Source organism: Lissotriton vulgaris, unplaced genomic scaffold (assembly GCF_964263255.1).
Source record: "Lissotriton vulgaris unplaced genomic scaffold, aLisVul1.2 SCAFFOLD_722, whole genome shotgun sequence".
NCBI classification, from domain to species: Eukaryota; Metazoa; Chordata; class Amphibia; order Caudata; family Salamandridae; genus Lissotriton; species Lissotriton vulgaris.
In genome coordinates this window covers 7,414-29,605 of record NW_028247608.1, presented here as the reverse complement: position 1 = coordinate 29,605, position 22,192 = coordinate 7,414, and the positions used below count along the sequence as shown (strand labels likewise).

Below are 22,192 nucleotides of genomic sequence, written 5' to 3'. Positions count from 1 at the left end.
AATAGTAAATTTTATAAAGAACTGTGGTTATCCCAGGGGCAAGTGTTGACTGCATCTTTGAATCAAGGAATGAAGTACAGCAATTTCTTCTGTGTTTGGACCCCTGCAAAGCAGAACAACTATGCAATCCTCGCTAGCTTGTGCTTTTAGCATACCTTGCTGACCTCTTCGAAAAATGTAATTCCCTGATTCTGTATCTGCAAGGCGTTGAAATCACTTCTTTTACCATGAATAAAAGAATACCTGCATTTGAGATGAAGCTGGAATTATGGAGAACAATAGTTGAAGACGGCCTGTTTGAGCCATTTCCATGTTTTGGAGTTCCTCCTGAGTAGACTGAATGTGAACTTACAAGCGTTTCCTGAGGTCAATGACGGAGTCTTTTAACTATTTCTGGCAGAGGTAGGGAGCCATCTCCTGATTTGCATGAAGGAAGAACTGATTTATCTCCAAAGTGACCGCACTCTGCAGATGGAATTCAGCAAAGTCTCACTGGGAGAGTTTTGGCTGAAAATATCTGCAGTATATTCAGCTTTGAGAGAAACTGCTATCAAAACTCTCCTGCTGTTCAGTTTATCATATTTATGTGAGATTGGGTTCTCAGCACTTGCAATATTAAAGATTTAAGGGCCAATTAGGATGGCGGACGGACTTTATCCGTCCGCCATCCTGTCGTGGCAAGGGACCGTCCGTAATAATGGCGGAGGTCCCGTGCACCGAATTAAGATGCACCTGCCACAGTGGCGGGTGCATCCCGCATTTTTAACAAGGCATTCCCCAAAGCCCATGCTAATATGGCTGGCGGTGTCTGATAGACACGCCACCATATTAGACCTTTTCCGCCACGGTCGCAAGGCGACCGCGGCGGAAAAGCGGCGGACGGTCTTCCCGTCTGCCACGGACCCCCCAGACATCCTAATATGGCAGGGGTCATTTCAGGGAGGATGGCAGACGGATTGCCCCCGCCGGGCCGGCGGTGGCTACTGCCAGCCCGGCGGGGGCAATCCGTCCACCATCCTAATCGGACCCTTAGTACCATTCAAGACTGGATGTGGAACACAACCTGAGGATGGCAGTAGCAAAAATCCATCCACAGATTGGCCAGCTCTGTGGGGAAAAACAAGCACAACTGTCACACTATGTGTAAAACAAAGCATCCTAGTAAAAACAATTTGCGCACATTTTATCTTCGATATTTGGATTTGAACTGTGTAATAAGCCTCTGTCATTTAACCACACCCACTGGCAAACATGCAGTTTACTAAACATTCTACCAGATTCCAGAAATTTCCATCAGGTGGTGGGGGGTCCCGACATCTAAACAAAATTCAGCGGGGGTGCGGGGGGCTCAACCTACAAAAGTTTGAATACCTCTGCTCTACTTAATAAACGGAAAGAAGGCTTTCAACACCAAACGAATACTCTGGAGCTCCAAGAGGCTAATATGAATCTGGTCCTCCACCGAAGATCAGAGAACTCTGATGCCCACCTCTCTCAGGTGGCAGCCTCAACTCAGAAGGGACGAATCGGTCACCACTGTCAGCTCTGAGTGGGGTAGGGAAAGCAGTCTTCCGCTTACCCAATCATGGTCCACTAACCATCACTGTAAATCTTTCACAGTCTCTTCCAAAATCTGGACGTGGTCAGAGAGGTCCCTCTGATGCTGAACCCACTGACACTTCAGACATACTGAAAAACCCACGTATACCACCTGGTGTGCTTTACCAGCAAGTTGCAGGAGGCCATCAGTCCTAGCTTTATAGTTGACGCCACTGAGATCCAGGACAGGGAATGAAACATCAGGATTATAGTCTGAATATCCTGAACTCTCCATTCCGGGGAAAAGGCACAAAAGTGAACTGTGTCCTCAATGTCTCCGATGAAGTATAGCATCTGCGAAGGAATCGGGTGTGACTTTTGGCACGTCGATAGGTAACCCCAAAGATGACAGGAGTTTTGGTGTAGCCTGGAGGTGGTTGGTGGCTGCAAGAGGCGTGTTGGCCTTCAACAGCAAGTCATCATGGTAGGAGAACACTGGAACCCCTGACTTCCAAAGGTGTGCTGCGACCACAGCCATCACTTTCATTTACATACACGGTGCGCTGGTGAGGTCAAAGGAGAGCTCCTGTTCCACCATAAACTGCAGTAAGCTCTGCTGGGCCCTCAGGACAGGTGTATGGAAATGGGCATCCTACAGGTCAACCACCACCAGGGTCGAGGGCAGACAAGACCTTGGCTAATGTTAGCATCTTGAATTTTTCCTTCCAGGGGGAGGCGTTCATACTACAGATCTAACATAGGTTGAAGGCCTCGGCCCTTCTTTGACACCAGAAAGTAGAAGGAATAACAACCACGACCTACTTCTGGCGCAGACACCATCTTGATAGCCCCTTTGGACAAAACACTTTGCACTTCCTGCTGTAAAACGGACAGACGGTCCCCCGTCATTCGCTCAGAGGAAAGTTAAATTTGAGGCAAAGTGACAATGATAAACAAGGTGCACCCCTTCCAGAATAGCTGCGGAACCCACTTGTCCGATGTTATTGTTTGCCAACCCAACAAGAATTGTTGGTTCCTGCCTCCAACAGGGCAGTTGTGCCTCACTAACGGCACACTAAAGAGATTTGGGAAGTGGGGCTTTGGAGGTTGGGCAGTGGGCTAGGTGGTTTGTTGACTTTGACCACAGGGCGGTTAGTATCACTGCCTCGGATGTACAACTGCTGGGGACCCTACTGTGGCTGAATTGGTGGATGATATGGGCACCTCTACCAAACCCGCTAAAAGAGCAGTAGGGCTGAGGCGGCTGGCGAATGAAGCAGATGAGCCTAGGGAGCGTCCTGCGCTCTTTGAATGTTCCAGAGCGGAATCTGCTTTCACCACAAAAAAAGACTAGGGAAAGTACTACACTGCAAACGCACATATATAAGTAACCCCATGGATTTTACATACTTACTATGCAATAATTATTAATTAATAAATAATTGTTATTCGAATATTAATTCACTTCCCACTCTAAAGCCCCACAAACCCAGCAGCCTGCACCTAAAATAGAACTAAAAAAAAAAAGCATTCCATAATAAAAATATTTAAAATGCAATTAATTAATTTACAAATCATAATTCATTGTTAATTATTACTTAACTTCCCAGCTTATACCCCTACAAACCTAATAGCCAACAAATAACATATAACAAAAATAAATCAGTATTACCTAATTTACACAATGAATTTAAATCATAAAATTAAATAAAATGTATTAAATCATTCATAACTAATTATTACCTAATTATCTTGCCACCCTATCCCCCCTGCAAACCCAACCACCAGCTACAACACTATTAATTACTATTAAAAATAAGATTTAAAATTCTAACTTTAAATCACTTCAAATTAGATGCTATATTTTTACCAAACTAATGACATTTACATAAACAATGGTAACACATAAAATGTATATAAACTAAAACGCAGTAAAATAATTACTAAATGATATAGGTTTAAACAATATATCACTGACCATATTAAAAATATGTATGATATTTACAATATTACTTACCTCAAAAGACAATATTCTTGTCAACGATATTTGTGCAACACAATATTTGTGTGTCACAAAATTTAATTTCTGATATTCCTGTCTCCCGATATTTTTAACTCGCTATTTTGTCAAAACACCATGAGTTGTTGCTACTGGTGAGGTAGTACATTTATTAGGAGTGGTCATCCATCAAAGTGGTGGCTTCTAAGATCAAGGCGTATGTGAAAATTGTTTTCTTGGATGGTTGTTAAAAGAGGATAGATCTTTACTTCCCGGTCACGTGTGAGGAGGAAAAGTTGGCTCATGTGAACAAAGCAGAGACAAGAAGAGATTGAGTGGAGAACAATTTTGGTGACGAAGCATGCAGTATTTTATGCTCGAGGTGGTATGAGACTGGGAAGTGTGTGATGTCACTAACAGATGTTTATGGACGTTATAGCACCTATGGAGGCTGTGTTGTAGCCACAATGTCATTAGATTTTTGCGGATCTATTTATGTTGTTAATAGTGCAGGAGAAATATGCATTATACTGGAGAATTTCCATGGCAAGAAGTCTGGGATTTGTTTAACTGGAGGGGTTATTTAAGGCTGGTATAATGTTTGGATTTTTCTTTACTGGCAGAGTTTTCAAAGAATTAGTCACAGATAATGGGCTGATGCTAGGGTCAGATCAGATAAAGATTTCACTTGTGTAAACAGATTATGAATAGAAGTGAGAGGGTGTAGCGGAAATTGGTGCACCACATTATATGGTCTTATAGCAGTTTCTGCAATCACTCACAGGGGTAACTAGAGTGAACTTTTGTGTGGTGAAAGCAAGAGTCAGGTGTGTATCCATGGTGACTTGAGTAGAAGGAAGGGATACAGGTAGACATGGTCTTGGGCTAAATGAGCGTAAGAGTTCAAAAGGGGCAAGCAAAATGCAAGGACATGAGTGATGAAAGGCATTTTCAGGAGACACATATGGGTGATGCAGTTGAAGTGAATTTGCTTTGCAAGGCCCTCTGGGTGAAGTCTAAATCCAGTCGGTCAACGGCAACAGTACTGCCACTGAAGGTAGAATATGTTGGAACCAGAGGACAGCAGCAATGCGCAATGATGTAAAGTGAAATGAAGCTTTGAATCAGAGAATGGGTGGTAGAGATTTGGGAGGGGTATGGTTATCTAATAGTTACGGATAGGTGTTGAAGGGGTTTCAAGTCAAGCTGTGGGAGGTTAGGAGAGTGCTGTTTCACAAGAGAAGGGCTATCAAAATATAGTGAATGACACAAATATAGACTCCAGAATCTCATGTGACTTAAGTAGTATGGCAAAACTATTGTCATTACAAGAATTTCATGGAACAGAGTATCAAAGGTAATAAGAGTCTATAATACTGTTTTTCAGAATATTGTTGTATTTAATAGTTTACTATATTACAATAATTAATATATTTAAATGAATTTAATATATACTAGCAAGTATATTACTTTTAGGTGTTTTATTAGTACAATTGTTCTAAATTTGGTAAAATATAGTCTACAATTTGAAATGTATAATTCTTTTTTGTAAATTTAAATAGTAATTTGTAATGTAGTAGCAGGTTGTTGTGTTTCTAGGGAAATAGGGTGGCAAGTTAATTAAACTATAATTTATTGATTTTTAATGTTAATATTTGTTTAGTTATTATGTACAATGTTTGTTATTTTAAGATTATTTCTTTAATATTAATGTTTGTTTAATTTTAAAATGTAATTAGTAATTTATATTTTAGGAGCGGGTTATTGGGTTAGTAGGGGAATAGGGTGAGTAGTTATTCAAACTAAAATGTTTTATTCATTTTATATGTTATATTGATAGTTGATTTACGATAATATATTATATGTAACTGATAATTATGTCATTTTTTTCAGTATGTATTTTTGGTTTGCTAAGAAATGTTTCTTTTTAATAAGTGTAATTCATAATATCTGTAAAATGTACTTTATATTTCGTTTTTTATTTTATTTACTTTATTTACGTACTTGTTTAACCCTCTGGCTGTGGCGTAAATTCCCCCGCTGTGCGGGGAAATTTGATGTGTGCGCATCGGACGGCCCCCGACGGTCGTCGGACAGCTGGGGCCCGTCCGACGCATGCAACGGGTTAATTGTATTGTTGTTTTCTTGTTTGTTTAATTTGGGTGTTTTTGTTTTAGGGTAGTATGGAGGGAGGAGAATTTTATTTAGAATTATTTTAAAACTGAATTATTTTGTTATTTTTTTAATTAAAATGTATATATTTATTTGTATAATATATCTTGTTTTTAAAGTGTTTTAATAATGTTCTGTTATTAGGCATTAAAATGAATTAAACAAAATGATTATGAGTTGGAATGATATATGTAACCCATCTGAAGTGCAACACTTTTCCAACAGTTGTTCAGACTGGAGTGGAAATAGTAAGGGCCTTATTATGAGTTTGGTGAAGCGGGACTGCCGCCAAACCCGTGGTGAACCGCCCGCCAGATTGGGAGTTCTCTCCTGTCTGGCAGACAGTTCTTGGTCTTCCCACGGCGGTGCCTATTAAATAGGAGCTACACTGGGAGCATCAAAGGCTGTTCTTTCAGGGCATGGACTGTCAAGTCCATGCCCTGCAGAAACTGGGGGTGCATGGAGACAAGGGGGCACAGCCTGTGCCCCCCTCCATTCAACCCATGGCACAGATGCACAGGGTGGCCCTGTCGGGCCCCTTTATTTCCTCACTGCCCCACTTTTAATGGCAGTCGTACCGCCATGAAAAGTGTGGTGGTGAGGAAACTTGTAATGAGGCCCTAAATCTAATCCACTCTACTAACCTCTACTCCACTCCATTATTTTCCACTCCACTGTGCGACACTCCACTCTCCTCTACGCCATTATCTTTTAACCATGCTGAACAGCATCCACGCTGGTATGCCACATGGCTAAAACACATTGGCAAAGCCAAGAGCTCTTGCATAAGCAAGACCTTTGGCTATGCCTATGCTTGTTTAGGTCTGGTGTTAGCCAAGACGTTTTGATTTACTGAAAACATACTTACTTATAGGGACTTTTCAAATATTTACTTAATCATAGGAGCATTTGGTTAGTTCTTGTCATCTATTGGTCTGTTTTAGTTTCATTCACATTTTGCTTCCATCCACAGGATCATAAAACATGTCGGTCGGTCAGCCTACTTTAGCCCTTGATTCCTTTCTATGTGAGTGAAGGCATTGCACCAAGGCAAATATTGTCATCCACACAGAACATATACCCTTTCCGTGCCAGGGACCTGTGGGCAACAATGTGTTTTTTCCAAAAAGATATTTTAATTTAGAATGTTTAAATTTATGTTTTTAACTTTGTGCGTACCTGGCAGCTCTCCAGACACTCACAGAAGTGGTGCACAGTCAGTACAGACATAAATGGCACCATATGGGAACGAGGTATGGGGGAGTAAGGCACACCAGTAATCTTCCTCTTTAGAGAAAGGCTGAACCCCACTCCAGTGAAAGATGGGGGGTGTGGTTTTAACCCACAGTCATGTTTTCATTAATGCCCTCTCCTCAGAGGTGGTGCAAAGTGTCAGGAGTTTGTGCATGTGCTGAGAGCACTTTTTTAATGTAATTGGGCACAGTGCCTTGCCCATGCCGGGGATGCCTAACTAAGGGTTCATTGTGGTACAAACTGAGACAGTGTACCCGGCATATAAATCAGGCCCAAACATTTTTGATTTAAAAAAATTAATGAGAGGGAGGCAGGTTCATTCTTGTATTGGGCCACTCTGCATGCCCCTTGACCCAAAGGAGTATTTCAGCCCCAATAAAGCATGTAGCATGAATACTGCAGTCATCCTTATAGTAAGCAAAGGGAAATGTGGATTCAGTGCCAAGATGGGCAATTCCTGCACCCCATTAAGACTTTCACTTTTTTGCAAAATCGTCTAGAGGTGTTTCTCACCGTCAACTGGGAGAGACATGTAGGGGGTAAACAGCCCAATCTGCCAACCAAGTGAGGCTTAAAACACACCACAATACCATGGAAGAAAAGTGAAAAAAGGACAATCTTGGCATCCGGCCCCAAAACAAGACAACATTTTTGCCCTTCTCTCTCATTCTTTCCACTGGGAATGACTGCAACCCTTAGGCATGTTGTCAGTATGCAACCCAGGAGCCCTACCAGCCATGGGCATTTCTGAAACCTAGAACCCCAGAGGAATCCAGGGTGGTGTGGCTTGGGTGCGTCCTACCACTTTTTCTCAGCCAGCGTGCATGGTGAACATCAAACCATTGGTCCAAAAACATTCTTTTCCCATCTCACATGTGACAAAAATCTCAGGTACTTTTAGCCAATAACCGAAGTCTTACCACCCCCTATTGTTCCCACAGTTCTTTTGATTAAACCCCCCCAAATTATTTGTGAACCTAATGCGCACCATAAAAACACACCAAAATTGCAACCATGTAAAGGCCATATTAGCTATAAAACACACCCAAATTGCAACCATGTAAAGGCCATATTGGCAATACACTAACTTCACACAGTCCAAGTAGGCAGGGATTGAGTCACCATACAAATTCAGTGACTATGAGCCCTAGTCTGACTAGCTATTCGGTTTCACTTGCCCTCCTAAACATATCCAGAGATGCAAGTGAATTGACACCCCAGAACACAACACTCCCAACCCTCTCATGGATCATGGTTAGAGGACATCCCCTTTCACTCTCACACTTGTACTCGTCCACAATAAGATATAACAGAGACACAAAGGAAGTTTAAAATGTTTATTTAAACAATTGTGCTCTAGAATGCAGTATTCATGCCACAATCAGAAAACAAATGCCTAACAAAAATACAGTCAGCATAGTCAGTAAACCATATATTATGAAAAGTCCTGTCATATTATAAGACAGATTGGCCTAAACCCCCCCTACAGAAGCGGCATGATTATATATCAAAGATCACTGGGATTAGTAGAAGACCCTGTACCTTAGCGTAAACAGATGGACGTTCTACATCTCAGGTACAGCTAGGGTCTCCTCTCAGAAAATCTCTCTCTCTATGTATTTAACATTAATGTGCATGCCTATATGACAAGGCTTCACAAAAATACAGCAAAGTGACATAACTCAAGCGCTAGTAGCGAACACCCCAGTCTTGTCTGGCTCTCTAAAAGAGGATGCTGCATTCCTGGATAGCTGAATTCAAGATACTATTAATTAATTAGCCCCTATCAAGGCACGCCATTCTCCCAGGACTAAACCAATTTAATGAGGACCTTACAATGAGCAAAAAATAATGCAAACACTTTGAAAGAAAATGGAGGAGTAACTTCAATCTAGAGGCTAAATCGGCCTATAAGCTAGCATTAAAGAACTATCATGCAAATGTGCATCTTGCCAAAAAGGCATTCTTTAGAAGGAAGTTCAACAAAGCTGGTAATAAATCTAAGGATATGTTTAAAATTGTGAAATCTTTTCTTAGTCCGGATGTCATTTGTAGAAACTGCCAACCGTCTGCAGAATGGTGCGAGGAGTTGGAATGATTCTTTCATGACAAGATCACTACCAATCAGGCAGATCTTAAAAATATGCAACCTGACTCTAACCTTCCTGATCTAACCGAAGCTCCTACCTCTATTACGAGAAGCTCCACTTTCGCCAGGTTCTGCCCTATATGCCTGGAGGCTTCAGCTTCTGGTTCGCCTTCTGACCCATGCTCTACAGATATGCTTAGGTAGCTCTGGTCATAAATCCCATTGTAAACAGAATATTAAACACTTCTCTATCATCTACAAGGTTCAAGCACACTGGAAAAGGGAAAAAGAGCTACCTCTGCTAAAAAATCCACTGCTGATCAGAAACAGCTGGCAAGCTACAGACCTGTCTCCCTCCTTCCAGCTTTTAATAAAATATTGGGAAAATCGGTTAATGGACAACTGTTGCAATTCCTTAAGGAGAACAGGCTTAAACATTCTAGTCAATCTGGCTTTAGGCCACACTTCAGTACGGACACAGCACTCTTGAAAGTAGCTGAATATATTAGAGACATCCTGGACATGGGAGGCAAGACCATACTGATTATGCTGTATTTATCTGTGGCCTTTGATACCGCTCCTCATCTGAGGCTGCTCGAACGTCTTCAAGCAATATGGATTAAGAATACTGCCCTGAAGTGGCTTTCCTCTTTTTTGGACAATAGAAGCCAAGAGGTTTGGGTGCCTCATTTTCTGTCCAAAGCTCGCACAATGACAATAAGGGTTCCTCAGGCTCAGCGTTGAGCCCAACCCTGTTTAATGTCTATCTTACACCACTGGCGGCACTGGCAGAGTCGCTGGGCGCGAAAGTAATCTCTTATGCAGATGACACCCAGCTTCTCTTCGCCTGTGGAAAAGGAAAGGAGCTAGATTGGGAGGCTATCACAAATTGCCTCTCCAAGGTGTTTCAGTGGTTGGCTAGGAACCAACTAAAATGCAACCCGGGTAGGACCAAGATCATGATCTTCGGTGCATCTTCCCTTAACTTTGGAGATCTTGTTGGTCGAAGGAGGCCCCACTTCCGGGCCCCCAACAGGGTTCTGTAAGGAACCTAGCTATTAAATTTGACAGAACCCTCTCCTTTTCAACACAGATTCAGGCTCTGATTAGTCCTGCTTTGGAAGACTTTGGATGCTGATAACATTTCTGCCCCTCTTGTCAGAATCGTCTAGGAAAACAGTCACCCAAGCGCTAATAACCTCGAGACGGGACTATTGCAATGCCCTTTATCCTGCTCTCCCAGAATACTTTGTGTGCAGACTTCAGGTGGTTCAATACTCAACCCATCCCCTAGGGAACACATCACTGCTCACTTTGAGGCTCTCCATTGGCTCCCAGTGAGAAAAAGGATTCGATTTAAGGCCATGGTTTAAATGCTTAAAGCCCTGCACGGCTCAGGGGCCGACTATCTGAAAGAGAGAATCCGTGATTAAATTGCTTCCCACACCTTGTGCTCCTCTTCTGAACATCTGGCTCAAGTCCTGCACATTTGCCGGTTCAAAATAGGTGGCAGGTCCTTCTCGTATGTAGGTCCGCTTAACTGGAACATGCACCTTAGGGAACTGAATCTAACACAGGACCTTCCCGTCTTTAAAAAGAAACTGAAAACGTGACTTTTCACACAATCTTTATATGTTTCATATGCAGGTGCCATTTTGACTTTAGCGCTGATACACTCTTGTGAGTAGCTATGCGCTGTATAAATCTTCATAACATAAAACATAACATATAACATAGGCTCACAAACAACAGCTGCACTCATTTCTGTGTCTAGGTGCTAGTGCCTGAACAAAAAGAAATAACAAGGGACATTGTTGTTTGTACTTGTCTGCTGTGTTCAGACCAAATCCCATGAAAGAACAGAACACAAAAACAGCTTCAAGTTTTGTGTGAAAATACAATGTGGCACATAAATAAGTAAGTGTGTTTATGTAGTAACGTGTGCAAAGTAAATGTGGCATGTATCATGAGTAGTTAGGCTAACATAGGGAAAACTACAATTGGCCACGCACCGAACACATGACCCTACCTTGGTTTAATCATGGGTTTTATCTCTTTCTTCAACAAAATGCAAGTAGTTAGAAACTGCAAAAATATGAAATATTGACTTCCATTTACAGAACTGCAACAATTGTGGAGATTTTTTTTATAACTTTGCTTGTTTATAAAAGTTTGGAAGATGTGATCTTAGCGCAGACACCCCTATGTTAATGCCATTCTTAAAAAACAAAACGTAATTGTATAACACTTTCCCCCATCTATTTAAAAAACAAATCAACCACTGACAAGGCCAGTTGGTCTGGCTTGCAACTGAAACTGCCTCTTCAGTAACTGGTGAATTTAGGCACTCAATAAGAGCTCATCATACATGCACTCTTTCAAACATTATTGCACTCATGCATCCATTCATCCTGCTGCTGATTCATTGTTGCATTCACCCACTTCCTCCTCCCACAGTAAAACAAACACAAACTCAGCAAGCATATGTAAGATCAATTACAAGACTAAAAGTAGAAAAAAGAACATACCTAAAATGTTTTCCGAACCGCAAAATGATACTAGAAATGGTTACAGATTCGGTAATTGGAAGGGGTGTGTTTTGGGTGTCCCTTCTACATATCAAATAGGAACCATATGTATCAATAGTCTGGGACTGCAATGTTGCAAACCACTGTACCGTTCCCTATGTCCAAGTTAGAGTGGTAACTGATTTGTGAAGAAGAATGGGTCTGTCCAGGGGATCACTGACAACTCTCACTGAAGTTTTTCAAAATTAAATTCTGTTTTTGTTTTAAATCAGCCCTATATTCTTAAAAATTCAATTTTGATACTGAGCCAAAGTCCATGTCAGCTATTCTAGATGTACTCACGCGTTTGAAAAGAACAAAAATATTTATACAAAAAAATCAATCTTAAAATACAATCATAGAGATAGTACTATTCTGTCCTTTGCAGTCCATCATCAAGATGATAGAAGACAATCGTAGACACTGGCAATTTGAGACCCGCCTAATTTATTTTTCGAACTACCTTATTAATTAGTACATGGGTCAATTACCCAAAATAAGACAATTATTGCAAAAAGTCCGGTTTTAATTTGCCACGTTTTACAACCACGTTAGTATATCTGGCCCTCAATGTGTGATGATGATTCAGTGCACATTTGAGATGTAAACTAGTGCCCCCAGAGATTGCACTGCAAGCCCTTTAAACGAGGTGGACGGGTACCCAAAGCAGCTGATTGCATGGGGTGAAAGAGAAATACTCCTCTTTGCTCTGCCAAAGTCCCCCACTATTTATATTTTAAAGAATTAGTAACAATAAGTAAAGAGACATCAATGAAGTCAAGCCAGATTAACAAGCATTTGCAATGCAATAGGTCTCGCCTTAGGAAAGTTGGAGCTATTGGTATGGTAAATGACAAATTTTTAATTTATGTGTTTTTTTTTTTAAATAACAAAATTAATAGCTTTGTCATTTACAATGCCAATAGTTATAACTTTCACAAATGTGACACTTATAGTAATGCAACATGTTTTGTATTTACGTGACTTACATGTGTTGATATTACAAATAAAAATGGCTTTTATTTCTTTTGAATAATTAATACTTAAAAGTGATTCTAATTTATAATGGCAATAGCTTAAACTTTTGTAAATAACTTTTGTGAACATTATGTTTAGTGTATTTTATTGTGACGAAAATCCAAGAACAGAAGTGAAATATTAACATCTTTTTGTGACATTTGTAATAAAGCTTGAAACATTGAGAGAACATATTTGAACCAGTAATGCTGAGGTGGTGCTGAGTGATGCAGTGGTTGCGCTGAGTGATGCAGTGGTTGCGAGTGCACTGACAGCTGGTGGTGTGTGCCTGGCTAATGATGTGGTGGTGTCCCCGAGTGCTGTGGTGGTGTCCCCGAGTGCAGTGGTGGTGTCCCCGAGTGCAGTGGTGGTGCCCCCAAGTGAAGTGGTGGTGCACCTGAGTGGTGTCCCAGAGTGATGTGGTGGTGTCCCAGAGCGATGTGTTGGTGGTGTCCCAGAGTGATGTGCTGGTGGTGTCCCAGAGTGATGTGTTGGTGGTGTCCCAGAGTGATGTGTTGGTGGTGTCCCAGAGTGATGTGTTGGTGGTGTCCCAGAGTGATGTGTTGGAGGTGTCCCAGAGTGATGTGTTGGAGGTGTCCCAGAGTGATGTGTTGGAGGTGTCCCAGAGTGATGTGTTGGAGGTGTCCCAGAGTGATGTGTTGGAGGTGTCCCAGAGTGATGTGTTGGAGGTGTCCCAGAGTGATGTGTTGGCGGTGTCCCAGAGTGATGTGTTGGCGGTGAATGTTGTGTGTGTATCCGCCACACTCATCCAGTTCAATACAAGGAGGTATGCACATCGGTAAACACCGACATGCCAAGTAAACAGACCACTAACATGCCAAGTAAACACACAATCATTCCAATATCGTACTGCAAACTGTTACGATCTGAAGGACACCGAGAAACGTAATTAATACTTGGTATTATATGGCTGAATATACATCAACATCCGCCAACTTTAAAAGTGCCACAAATCAAAGTACAGCACTTTAACAGGGAATCCAGTTAGCACGGATCATATTTACTTTTCAATGCTAGGAATTTACAGGATTTAACAGAACCCCTGGCATTTACAGGAGCCTGAGGATTTTTTTTAAATGTACAGAAATCCGACTTTCAATAGGAACAAAATATGTAAAAAGGGGGGTTTCATGTGATTCATTGTCGAGTTTTTAACATATTAGTACATACAAATAAATCCTACCAACAAAACAAAAATGTATGCCAACAGCAGCAGCAAAATCCATGCCTACAAGCCAAGAACAAAATGAAAACCGCACTGTAGCAGCAAACAAACGGACAGGGCACAACGCTCCGAGGAAAGCAGAGGAGATCTGAAATGTAAAGTACGGCACACACAAAGCAGTCATTTTGCTGATTACACTAGGAGTAATCATGCTGTACGTAGGGTTAACTTTAGAGAACTGTAATGCAGTAAGTGATTGCAGAAATCATTGGCGTCGCACAAACAATTGGCAGACGGTAACTAGGCTGAGCGAGACTCCTCTTTCACGCATACTCCAGAAAGGCATTATTTTATGTACCTATGTCCATGTAAAAAGGAGCCTTTGGTTACGTCTTATGTACTTGCAAACAGTATCCTCACCCTCTAAAGCACTCGCATGCATCAGGAGGTGCAGGGGTTATGTGTGAATGCTGATCTGTGGAAGGGTACCAAAAGGTCTGTTCAATTTGCGGAAATGGATGTCTGCAGGTATGAATGACTGCAGGTGAGGCAGTATGGATGTCTGCAGGTACGGCTGCAGGTGTGGATATCTGCATGCTTGCTCCACGTGTACCTGTATTCGGAGTGCCTGTGTGTGTAAGCCAAACATACTGGCTTTAACAATCATTCTTTTCACTGAAAGCCTCTCAGTTTGAAGGCGTTTTACGCATATACCATTCGGAGAAGCTGCCACTGTCACAAATGCTGCCCTTGCACATCCGCTAGCTCACTCGCCAAGGCCCAGCGACCAATGAATGCAGATTCAGTGGCCAGCACCAATGCCCTCACTCAGGCTCCATCACTACTAAGCACAGAGGCTCTCTGCTTTCTCTCCATTAACCTCCATCCTCCAAGAAGCCTTTGACTTCAGCCTTAGTCGTAGGCCCAGAGAAGGCATAATGGCATCAAGTACCCACTTCCCTGCTACACTGAGAACTGCCTAAACCTTCTCCGATCTCACAGATCATTTACTGGAACAGTAAACTGTCCTCTTCATAGAAACACATTATTTATCCCACTAAAGTAGTCAAAACGTTAAAAGAAATATAAAAAAAAAAATTATTTGTACTTGGAATTTCAACTCTGATCATTGTAGTGGAAACGTGTGGAATCGAGGCGTGTCTGGTGAAGGTTTGACAGATTTGGTTTTAAAAGAAAATACTTTTCCTATATTGTTTTTCCTGCCTTAAGCAAGTAGCGAGACCAAGATGATAAATAGATTGATGCGCTCAAAATAAGTTCTAGAAAATTGCTTTTTGGCACCAAAATAAAGAATCAAGGAGAAAAGTTCTTACAAATATTTTCTAAGATGGCCCCTGCAGCCTGCCTACAAGACTTTGCCTAGATTGTCTATGCCTACTGCATGCTGGTGAAGAGGTCTGTCAGCGCCAGAAGCAATGAAGACAGAGAAGGCAAGGGCCAGATTCATGAAAATAGGATTTTCATATAGCACAAGAGCAATTCTTAAAAGGCAGCACATTGTATCCATTCAAGAAAAAACCTTACATGCTCATTTGAAACCACCACACTCCTCGCCGGAGAGACAGTGAACGAATTAACAATCCACCAAACACCCAACTCATGTCTTTTTGTTCATGAATTTGCCAGTTGCAGCACCCAGAAAAAACACATGCCAACATTTTAGATGATGACATTTGGAGATTAAAAATAAATAAATAACCGGGAGAATGTATTTCTCCCATTGACTTCCGCGGAAGAAGATTTAATTTCACGCAGGAGACTGACAAAATAAAGCCATATTTTGATACTAAAATCAAAAGCCTTCCGCCCAAATTGGTTCTATTGGCATGTATGTCAGAAAGGGCGCGCAGTGCCTTGAAGGTATGACGTTACTACCCACAGCGCAATCCATAAATACAATTTGTTAATTTGCCTTGAAAGTGAACTTTGCAGTATTCGGTCAGACATAAATGTGGTATTTTATTCCGTGCAAGTGAAATTCGAGAGTATTTTCAGCGAGACTATGGATTGGCTACACTGGAGATTTAGGAAACATTTTTTACAGCTCAGGGCTGCACCTGATGAGCACCAAACATTGTGAAAAGGGTAACCGCACACCATTAACTGGTTCACTGCTGTAGTCGCACACTCAGAGGGAAGCATTCTTCTGCAAGACTGGTTGCAATAGACCCAATTAATGGACATGCAGCATATAAATACAGCAATATAAATATCTACATGTGCCTGTTACATGCTGCTAACGCTGTATGTCAGCGCCAGATACAACGTGGATCGAGCTAACAAGATCCTTTTCATATTGCACAAGAGCAATTCTCAAAATCGGGCACATATTATCCATACAAATATGTTTGTGGAATTCGAAAAGTATGAAAGGAAAGATTTATTTTTCAACATTAAGATAGGTTTCAGCATTCTTGCAAATTCATGTTTACATCACCGTCTACTCTAATCAAAATATTTCAAAGGCGGCATTCAAAACGTATTAAAATAAACAAGTTGCCTCTACTTGATTCTTACTTAACCCCTTCCATGCTGGTGACGAACCCCAGCCGTCATGCACTAAAGTGCTCGTGTGCTGATGACGGCTGGGGTTCGCCATGGCCCGCCCCTGTTCATTTGTTTACCGCACAGGGGCGGAAACCTGCCAGAAGTGAAGGGGTTAATATGCAGCACTCCAGGCTGACCCTCGTGTGCCTTTAATTCACCACCGCAGCCCAGGGAGTTTCTTCAAGTTCCCGCCGGGCCGCCGCGCTGCCTGCGGCGACCCGGAAGCAGTTGGGCAGCCGGCCAATCGCAGCGCGGCCCCAACCGGAAGTCCCGCCCCCATCGCGGCGCGAGAGAGAAGCCACTGTCCGAGGAGCCCCGAGGGCTCCTGATCGAGTCCCGGTCCCGAGATGGGGGACCGGGCGAAGAGCGGCCGGGCGCATGGGGAAGGCGGGGCTCTCATGTGGGGAGAGCCCCGCAAAGCGCTACCGCCGCCCGAGAGGCAGAACCGCCGCCGAGCACCGCCAGAACAGGTGAGTGTGTTGAGGGAGAGGAGGGGTGAGTGGGGGTGGGGTGTGCGCGTGTGTCTGTTGTAGTGTGTCTGTGCGTGCGTGTGTCTGTCTGCGCGTGTGTCTGTTTAAGGTGGGGGTGCGTGTGTGTGTGTATGCAGTGTGTGTATGTGTGCATGCGTGCGTGAGCCTTTCTTTAAGGGGGGGTGCGTGTGTGTATGCAGTGTGTGTATGTGCGCAAGCGTGCGGGAGCCTTTCTGTGCATGGGAATATCAGGCACGGCGACGTGCGCGCTCACGAGCTAGAATCTCCAGGAGGACAAGCTTGTGATAGTCTGCTGTCCTCATTCCCCAGAAAGTGGCGACATAAGTTGTCTCCCTAGACAGCAAAAGCTTCGCTTTTGCTTTCGTCTAGGCGAGACCTAAAAATGTATGTCTTCTGCCTACAGGAACTCAGCTGCTTCAGGCAATGTGCTGGACCCCAGCTCATGTAAGCTGTGAAGGACGGTCTAGCAGATCTATAAGAACCAGGTCCCTCATTACACCATTTGAGTTCATCAAAAAATCTGTTGCTTCGTCAACAACTTTGTGCTTTTTTGAGGCTTTGCCATATCTTACAAACAATCCAAAATACTGGTAAATTTCTCAAATGCCTGAGCTTACATAACGGTTTGTTTCACTCAGAAGACCCTACACACTCCACACCACAGTATCTTCCATTGAAGCTTAAGATATCTGGTAGGCTCAGATTTTCTTCCTCTCCAAGGTGTTTCAGCGGTTGGCTAGGAACCAACTAAAATGCAACCCAGGTAAGACCAAGATCATGATCTTCGGTGCATCTTCCCTTAACTTTGAAGATCTTGTTAGTCGAAGGAGGCCCCACTTCCGGGCCCCCAACAGGGTTCTGTAAGGAACCTAGCTATTAAATTTGACAGAACCCTCTCCTTTTCAACACAGATTCAGGCTCTGATTAGTCCTGCTTTGGAAGACTTCGGATGCTGATAAAATTTCTGCCCCTCTTGTCAGAATCGTCTAGGAAAACAGTCACCCAAGCGCTAATAAACTCGAGACTGGACTATTGCAATGACCTTTATCTTGCTCTCCCAGAATACTTTGTGTGCAGACTTCAGGTGGTTCAATACTGATGGCTCCTTGAACCCCCAAACTTTAAAAAAAAATCGCAATGGCACAATCCTTGTCAACTAGTGCCACCAACGTTTGGAACTCACTGCTTCAGACAGAAGACCCACCACTTCACCGTCTACATTCAAGGCTATATTGAAAGTTCTTTTCTTCCAAATATATTTTTAATTCCAGAACTTTTTCACCTGATCACTCCTCAGCTTACCTTGTGCAAGGCACTTCAAATGTCTTGCTTGGGCTCTCCTCTGATTTATTTCCCTCTTCTTCTCAGTATTGCCCCAATTGCAGTTTCTTCTGCTTTCACAGTGATATGCCTTTACTGCTCACAGGAATATCTAAGATACTAGAATCAACACCCATCACCCAATACTTTAGGACTACTGAGTGATTCTATCTGACCAATGGGATGCACCATGTCATTTCCAACAATCTATCCCTTACCTTTTCCAATATTATTTCTCTCTCACTGAAGCTGTCTTTGGTTTATCTTGTCTCTGTCATGGTTGGCTTACTCGCTCAAGTTACTTAACTTTTTGGTTGGCTCAACTATTGGCAGCTAACTTATTATTCGCATGTAACTTACCAATTCTTATGCAACTTATTTATTCATAAATATCTTGTTAATGCTTATAAAACGACCTAACACCTACAGGTAATGTCTTTGCTATATAAATAACTTCAATAAATTCCATGGAGCTGTGATGTGCCAACTTAGTACTAAAGCATGTGATAGTGTACTATATATCGCTACTAGAAAGAAGCCACAGCAAACAATGACCCAGAAAGCACAAAAGATTTTTCTTGAAAACATGTAATTCTTTGGGAAGACAACAGCTTTTTTAAATTCAAACAAAGACACAAATTGACATGAGGCAATACTTTAGATCTAGTTTTTGAAAGGGTCGCAGACTTTGGAAGGTGAGGGCTATGGTACTATTTGAAAAGGTGCCAAGTCAAAGAAAGATGACTTGGGGGCAGGAGGAGAATGTCACACAGGATGAATGAAGGTGGGCCTCAGGCTCTTATGTTTTGCGGAGTCATGCGTAAATACCTAATCAATTTCAGAGTTTAGGTTTTTCTCTGGGGCTCGTGGTGGCAGTACATTTCACTCTAAAGTTCCATTTAATTCCATTATAAAATTGGGCTTACATGTCCAAGAATGCAAAGTAAAACAGCTGGACTAGACGATCGCCTTACTAATGGACTTAGGAAACAGGAGAGCTCTGCTGGCCACAATGAACTCAAATCCTTTGCATTTGTGTCACTGTCACATGGTCGATGTGACAGTGCTGCCTGGCCGATTCTTTACGAATTGTAGAACTCTAGGTTGTCAAGCAAATTTCACAAAAGCTTTTAGACCACAGTTAAGGGATAAGGGGCAGTGGGTCATAAAGCTCACGAAGGTGTGTCAATCGGACTCAGAACTGATAGAGGCGCTGTATCTTGGATGGGGCTAATAGAAGAGGCAGGAGATATTGGCATAGAGGGCAAAATGCCAACCACGAAAAAAAGGTGTGTGTAGTTGAGAGGAGAGCTTATCAGAATGAATGAGGGTTGGGTGTCAAACTCTGTGGGAGGCTGTGAAACTGAAGGGTAGAATAAAATGTCACAGTCAGACTCTCGTGGGGACATGTCAGACTGGACAGAAGATGGAGCAGTCTAGGAAAGAGGGGGACTGTTAGGCCGCTGTCAACCGGCAGCCCCTCCTCCTCCTTCTGTCTGCTTGTTTAATTTTTTTCTCTAAATCTATTATTTTCACAACCGCACTTGCAAAATGGCGAAGCAGAACGCCCCCTCCCCCCTTGGACGCTGAGTGAGATTAGTCGGAGCAGCGCCAGCTGAGTACATCCCGGGGGTTGACGAGCCCTGCCACCTTCGCACATGGGGTTGGGGGTGGCGGGAGAAAAAAAGAGGCGCCAAAAAAAAAAAAAAAGAGGAGCGGCCTGCGCTGCCCTCATAGCCTTACCTCAGTGACTCGGCCGCCGCCGCCCGGCGCGCGCTCCCTGTGCTCAGGGGCATGGGCGTCCCCGGCGCGCTGGTTGTGGGCGGGGCGAGTCTGGAGCGGCAGCCACGTTAGAGCCAGGCAGACACGTACGTTGACGGAGGTTACTTTCAGAGCAGTTTGTGCGTACCAGCGGTTTCTTCAAGTGCATTCATAATAAGCCAATTACATGTGGTCTGACCTTAAGACGGTCGCGGGTAGGTTCCCAGTCCGACGTGCTCGTGCATATCCAGACGTGCGTATTAATAGAGGTGTGCACGCTTTCCTATTGCCCACTCTCAGACTTTCACTCTTATCAATGTACCTGGCCCGTATTTCCGTCTATTGGCTTCTGCAGACTTCAGCGGGAGCTTTAACTGATGTAGAGCTTAGTTAGTTTACAGCACATGCCAAAATGTGGTTATATTTTTCCCAATACTGCCCAGATTTAGCGCGACACGCAAGATTTTGAAAGCCAAATAGCGTTATTTGCTCGTTTAAAATTCCACAGTTCAAAAAGTAAATGGGAAAGCCAGATCCCGATTTTTTCACGTATTTCCTCATTGACTCATCTCAAATGCTGGCCAACATATGCAGTCAAGGTGCAGAAAGGGTGACCAACTGGCATATGTGCAAATTCATGACAGGGATTGTAAAAATTCGGGACAAAGAATCAAAATTCTGGACAGAAATTTGGGACAAAAGGTACATTTTCAGACACATCAGAGGAGGTCGTACAATGGTGTATAAGTAAGTAAATAGACAACCAACATAAGTACACATCAAAATAAGTGTATATTTAGTTGAGATAATCGTGCAACTCACCCGTTTGGTATGTGCACAGTTTTGAGCAACTGTGCAGGTCTTTTTTTGGGATTTCATATGATATTTTGTTTACAGTTTGGGGTTCCTTTGAAGTGTTGTCCCACCTGCACTGGAGGGGATGCAGAGGCCTTCAGCCTTTTTTACACCCCTTCCCCAAAGACCTACCTCCGCACAGATTCCCTCAAATAATTAACCTCCCATGGTGCCCCTCATCACCATATAGATCCTCGCTCATGTGTATGTCATTTATTTTATAGTGCTGCTCAGCCCAATGTAGGGTGTTGAGCGCTTTACCTCACACACTTACTGTTTAGAAAGATTGACTCATATAAGTATGTAATCTATACTACTATTATAAAGAGAGAACTGTGTCCTTTGAGCCAGGTAAACTCAAAAAGTACACCACCAATCGCAACACCCAATACGGCGTTGGAAAGGGGAGGTCCAGAAGATGGACATAGGCTATATAAAAATAAAATAAAAACGTAATTAAAAAAATTTACCATAAAAAAAGTAGTCCCTTGAAAGTAGTGCCGGCCGCGAGGTGCGTCATGACATCAGGAGCAAGGGGAGGAGCTGCGTACGCTGACGTCCGAGCATTGATTGCAAAGAGCGGAGACTGGAGGACTGGTGAGACGTGATTGGAGCAACCGAGAGGCGGAGAAAGGGGGACCCGATAAACGGGAGACGTGTGGCGAGTAGCAGAGAGGGTCAGGAAAGGGGTCACTCCCTTGTGTGATAGTCACAAGGCAACAGCGCTCGGAAGGGGGCGGAGTGACGTGATGCTGAGGCGGCCAGGGAGCAGGTATTGAGGTACAAAGACCTAGCGCACGGGGAGGAGTGCTGTGACAAGGTATAGTAGATGCCGCGTGGGAAGGGAACAGGTGACATGGTGTAGTAAATGCCGCGGGGAAGGGGTGCTGTGACAAGGTGTAGTAGATGCCGCGTGGGAAGGGAACAGGATGATGCATACAGCCAGCTGGAGCGCAAGGGATATGGCAGAAGGCTTGAGAGGTCTGGTATGCGTAGAGAGAACCAAATAGCGGCTTTTGCAGTACGATCATCCTTCAGCACAGTCAGAAAGTCAGTGAGCAAACAAACAAGAGTGGATATGATGCAGATGTGTCTACAGAAGTCGAAAGAATGCTGCCCTAGCATCTAAAAAGGTGACCAGGAGGTGGAAAAGTGGGCTCTTATGCAAACCCAAAACATGGTCTGAAATAAAAGGTTTAAATACACCCAGAGCCTAACTGATCCCTTTTTCTACGTGCAGGCGGGGGCTCTGAAGCCTAATTGCTCCCGGACAACGTCGGGACGGGCTGCTAGTTCAATATATAGGTAATGTTACTTAAGACAAGGAGGGCTACAAGGTGTAGGAGTCGCATGGCATCCATACTGGTAGCAACT

General features: G+C 43.1%; 1 protein-coding gene across 3 annotated transcripts in view; it reads right to left on the bottom strand.

Annotated features, from left to right (window-relative positions):
- Positions 1-20,071, bottom strand: part of ZNF512B (zinc finger protein 512B) — a 264,244-nt gene extending 244,173 nt beyond the window's left edge. For all 3 annotated transcript variants that reach the window (XM_086949746.1, XM_086949747.1, XM_086949748.1), the window contains exon 1: positions 19,946-20,071. The gene's annotated coding sequence lies outside the window, so the exon portion shown is untranslated. The remainder of the gene's footprint in view (positions 1-19,945) is intronic.
- Between the last annotated feature and the right edge of the window lie 2,121 nt (positions 20,072-22,192).